The following is a 5,917-nucleotide window of genomic DNA, read 5'->3' on the forward strand; positions in this document are numbered from 1 at the left end:
GCCTAGACAGGCGTGTGCATTCTGGAGGTGTTCAAGCTGTGGTTATGGGTACTGGTGAAAAACAGAACACTTAAGTCTCAGGGCTGTTTTGAATGGCCCTGAGAAGAATTTTGAAATTGTTTATTGCAGAAAACAAAAGGGATGCTTTTTCCATGTTCAGGATCCTAGTGTACTGGCCTGTAATATCTCTTGGACATGATCCAGATTTGAAATTACCAAGGCTTCACATAGTGTTGAAGAAGATATTTGCAGAGATTTATTGAACTCTAAAACTGGAAATTGGAATGAGTAAGAATTACTAAATCTTATTTCAGATTTTCCAGTGCATTTAAAAAACATTTGATTCATCTTTGTTCAGACATTAAAGACAGTATTTTCTGTGACTGTGCTTCTTTCAAAAATATAATGTCAAAATCTGCCTCAAATGGACTGTTGGCAAAATAAGGAAATCTTTTGATTCAGGTGTAACAAGCATCAGTAATATTTTGATGTGAAGATTTGGAGTTCTGGACCTAAGGGAAAGCCAGTTCTCAAACTGCCTCAAAAACACCAAATTAGTGGTGAAGAGCAACCACTTGTACATCACTGAGAAGAACCAACACTAACGGCATGTTAGTGCTTCTTGAGTACAAATGCATTAGATTATCTTTGTCCAGTTCAAACTTGGAGATGTAATTCCTGTTTTTTAAGCAAATACAAAATGTCTGAAAATTTTTGCATTTTATTTTTGTTGAAGTAAAATACATAGTTAGACAAATATACCTTTGCTGTCTCAAATTTTCACTGTGAAACCTATTTTGGCTCTCCAGAGGATGAGCCAAATGAGCTTTCAAATTCTCCTTTAATTTCTGGGTTTGCTGACACATAAATTTTGAGTAATGACCTGCAGCTTCATTTCTACAGTCTGATTTTAAGGGCTGTGAAGTCTTGTTCTTTCAGAGTGTGAAGAATTTATGGACATGCTAAAATTCTTAACCTTGGTCAAAGGAAGAAAAGTGGTTATTGTTATAAAATAGCATGTGAAGCTCCCCTTCACACTTGCTCGTATTCTCATACTCTTGATTCCAGCATCATCAGTAACATTTCATTGCTTGGCTGCATTGGCATATCATATCTTCAAAGATTATGAATACTATCTTTTCCATAATATATTACGGTAAAATAATGACAAAGCTTAGTGATGTTTGCTGACCAGTGAATAAATATCATAGCACTTTGTGTTATAAGCTTTTGTAGCTTATTTGACCAATGAAAATGAGTAACATTTTGAGCTACTGTGTGGAAGTTCCTTTTCTATGGAGCAGATATGAATAACAGTGATTTTGAGTAGGTGTGGGAAGCACATTGCTGCTGACTGGTACGCTATTGATGGTGTCTCATTAAGATAAACTAGTAAGATACTTTTATCTGCAATTGCATAAGTTGATTTCTAATTTCCATAGAAATTAATCAGTTTCGTCGGATCTTCCCTTGACCTCCTTAATTGTTGATCAGACCAAATTATATGCTGTGATTTTAACTGAAATAAAGTGTTTAGACCATCCCTTCAACCCCTCATTATTTTGTTTCTCAAGAGATAAAAACTACTGGTCTGTTACAAATCAGATAGTGTTCATCTGTGTTCAGCTATGCATCCAGGAAGCACTTGCCCCTCTCACTTAGAGGAGTGGTCTTTTTTATGTTGAGGTCAAAATATGTTTCATGGTTATCCAATGTTTTTCTCTGATTATTGAAATCATAGGTAGGCAATTTGGAGACCTGCTCATGCTGGAAACATAAATGTCTTGATCAGTTGTTCTAATAAGATTATTACATTTTTAGAGCACTTTTAACGTGTCATCAGTGTTAAACATTAATTGCCCCTTTATGGTAATATAAAACATACATTCAAGAAAATGTGAATGCAGATAGCAGCTGCCTCTGAGATGGCTGTGCAGGTCCACAGAGGCCGGCCACAGGCAGCTGTGGAGTACTAGTTCTGGCACTGGACACACTGAAGTGGCATGTGAGCTCTTTTGGAATTCACCCTCTGGTCATTCAGGACAAGGCAAAGGGAGGAGGAAGCAGCACTCCCTGTACAGTGCTAACAAGATTCCTCACATCTGCACTCTGTTGGAAGGGTCATCCCACCAGGGTTAATATGAAGAGCTCCACATACAGGTGAGCCACGTTTTTTTCATTTAGTTCCCATCCATGGTTTCAGTAGGTAGGGCGGCTCTTCAATAAATTGTATTTCATGGACAGCATGAGAACACTGTGCTTTTTCTGTCATGGGCTTCTCTGTTTTTCTGCTTCCAGGGTTAAAAATGTTTCTTTGTTAAAAAAAGGAAAAACCAGTCTGATTTAAGAAATTATGCAGTTAATTATGTAGTAGCATTTTAAATATTGCTTTCTTGTTTTTGTTTCTGATTTCAAAGCATTTGTCATAGCCAGTATTCTTGTTGGCAGCAGAGAATGAATCTCAGTGAGGTCAGTGAAGCCCAGGGATTGAGGAAAGGACCATGTCTCCTGTTCCTTGTACTCCTCCATGTTGATCCCTGTGGGGCAGCTCAGGCTTTTCCTTTGTTTTCACCTCAGACTGCCTGTTAGCTGAGCAGTTGCCACCTCTTTCCTGGATAATAGTGCATCAGGAAAAGGTCAGAGATGCTGACTGCATTGGAAAAAAACTTAAGTCAGACTACGTGTTAGCTGAGCTCTTTATTTTGGAAGGGATGAGAATGTTTTCTTCGTGCAAGCTGCAGTTTTGCCCAGGTCTCCTCCCTGTAAGGGAAGAGTACTGCTTTGCACATCAGATGAATCCCTGATATCTCTGTCAGGAGCTATGCCTTGTGATGGTAGATCTCCACTTCTCTTCTAATTTCTAGCAAATTCTTGCTACTTCTACCTCATACACAGACTGGAGTGAGGCACCAAAGGCCTCAAGAACAGAAAAGGATCTTTCCCTTTCTTCATCTGTGCTCCCAAGAGGATCCCTACTCCTCTCTCAGCAGTACAGTGTGTTCACTACAGTTTCAGGTAGTTTCCTTCCTACAAGCTTTTGTTGAGGTTTTCTCATCACTCCAAATTTGAAACTCACTTTGAGAAAGGTCCAGAAAAGATCTGTATGAGAAGAGGAGTCAAACAAGACCAGCCTTTCAGGATATTTCATTTCAGGGGTATTATTCACTATTTGGCCATTTCTGGAACAAACTCTTTGTTCAGCTAATCAATTATAAAATTTATTCTTTGCAGCCAAACTGCCTACTTGAATAAAATTACTGTTGTTTCCCCACATCATCCTTATGAATCGCAACAAGCTAAAACATCCTTGGAATTGGATTTAGGGCAACAGAAGTGAAGTGCATCAGATAAATGTAGAAAAAATATATAAGTGTGAACTGATACCTTCGGAGCTGTGTTCACTCACTGTCTGACAGGATGAATGGCAGTGATCCCAGTTTCTTAGGTAATCTGATACTAGATATAATAAAAAAGCCTGGTTAAAATAGATATAAAGAGGCAAAAAGGACACAAACAAGCAAAGCAGAGTTGTGACAGTGTTCACAGGAGTCTCTTGGATGAGGCAAGAGATGAGAATGTTGACTCCATGTTCAGAAGGCTTGATTTATTATTTTATGATATATATATTACATTATAACTATACTAAAAAGAATAGAAGGAAAGGTTTCCTCTCAGAAACTAGCTAAGCTAAGAACAGAGAAGAATGAATAACAAAGATCTGTGGCTCGGACAGAGAGTCCAAGCTATCTGGTCTGTGGTTGGCCATTAATTGTAAACATTCAAGATGGCCCAATCACAAACACACTTGATGCATTCCACAGCAGCAGATAACCATTGTTTGCATCTTGTTGCTGAAACTTCTCATCTTCAGCAGGAAAAATCCTAAGAAAGGATTGTCACAAAAAGATGTCTGTGACACAGAGTCTCCTTTAAGCAAGAGAACATAGTATGTCACTGAGGATGCTTGAAGTGAGAAGTTTTCTCGGGTCTTACTTGGGGCAGCACAGACTGTGTGTAATCCTCATTGCAGTACCCAGCAAGTGACTTGGAGTGCTTTTAATGCCCTCCTGCAACTGAGCTGCCTCTTCTCATGTCCTGTCAAATGTCACCCCTGCATCTACCCATTAAAATCTGTTTGGCAGCCTACTGATTGATTCCTGTGGGTCTGTAGTCAGAAGAAGGACAGTCTGGGCAATCTTCTGTATGTCAGGACAGAGGATACAAGGTCCTGAATTACCTCCTGCACTACTGGGCAGTACTGCTCTTAACTGCTTCTCCAGACAGCACGCAAATGGGAATGCAAAGTATCTCAAGTAATTTTAGTGTCTTTCTGTCTGGACGAGCTGTGTTTGCTAGGGGTTGATAGACAAGGTTTTGGGTGGGTGAGTGTCTCTCTCAGCACTGAAGTTGATAAGTTTTAAGATCCACCTTCTGTCTGAGAACAGAGAAGTTTTAAATTAATATTTAGTTGAAATGCTCAATATGAAAGAGAAGCCAAAGGTGGAGCTTATTCTGCTGCCTGGAGCAAAGTTCATGCTTTATCTACTATGTTAGATGAATAAAATCCACCCTTGAGTTCCTTTCAGATGGGCCTGGATATGAATGTGTAAAATTATCTGAGCAAGAGGTCGTATCCCTTTGGTATAATGATTTCAGCATGTTGGAAGAAAGGAAATCTCCTATTAATCAACCTTATTCCAGTGTGCAAGGTCACAGAGCATGAACTTGGTACCTTATTCTGCATTTCATAGCCCTGCCTAAATCAAACCCAGGCTGCAGACATGCCTGTACGTTTTACTTGCCGGAGTAGCCCCATTGTCATAAGTCTCTTTAGTCAAGTGATTTAGGTGGTTTCAAATCAGACAGAGCATTCAGCTGCCACATTAGCCCACTTCTGCAGCCAAGGTGTTAGTCCTTGAAAGTTCAGCCCTTGAGAGTTCTGTCAGCCTCCAGATAAAGCAACCACATCTCTTGTATAAAAAGATACAAGGGATCTTCTTATCACTTGTATGAAGATCTACTCTACCTCTTGACTAACAATATATATGTGTGTGTGTATATGTATATATGCACATATATTTGTATGCACATATCTTTGCAGAAAAATTCTGATGACTTGTTGATCAGTCAAAGATGCTGCAGATTTCTTTGCATAATCTTTTCTCCTTATTTCTCCCTTTCTGCTTATATTTCTCCTGTATTTAAAAGCTGATTTTTTACCCAGTCTGGGAATACAGTGCAGCAGTAATCCCCGTGGTATATTGACATAAGGATGAAGAAGAACAGGAAAACACTACTGTGCCAGCTTGTAAGAGACTTTGTCTTCTAGGAAGAGCCTGCTTGGAGGGAAAAAAACCAAACCAAAACAAAAAAACAAAACAGAAGTTAATTTTCATAGATTTAGATTAGCTTATTATACATGGAATGGTTGTCCACCCCTCTCCCCAGCTACAAGTCAGCTGAGATCTCACTGTTATGCATCATGTTAACAGCACATTATCTGAAAAATGCAGATACCTATCCATAGTCTCTAGTTTTTAATCCATCAGATTTCATGAACATGATCTCTGAGGACAGTTATAAGCCCCAATAATAAAAATTATGCATCCTATGAAATCATGAACTGGAATTCTGGTTCTCCTTTGGATTTTGTGAGAACCTTCCTCCAAACTCAGTGTCTTCTTTGACCTCTTTGCTGATGGATTCTATCTTTTACTGATTTTACCTTAGCTCACTGAGCTAACTGGTTCTGCTCACAACTTTCCCTACACTCTTTAAGTTGAAATTAATGTTTTGCCATGTTCTTTCCCTATTTGCTACATATGTACTATGTCAACTTTTCAAAAGAAGGGTCAGGAGTTGCCATTTTTCTGTCAACAGTCCTCTGCTGGTGTGCACTTTTGAAGGACTTAGTACA

This window comes from Melospiza georgiana, chromosome Z (assembly GCF_028018845.1).
Source record: "Melospiza georgiana isolate bMelGeo1 chromosome Z, bMelGeo1.pri, whole genome shotgun sequence".
In the NCBI taxonomy this organism is placed as follows: domain Eukaryota; kingdom Metazoa; phylum Chordata; class Aves; order Passeriformes; family Passerellidae; genus Melospiza; species Melospiza georgiana.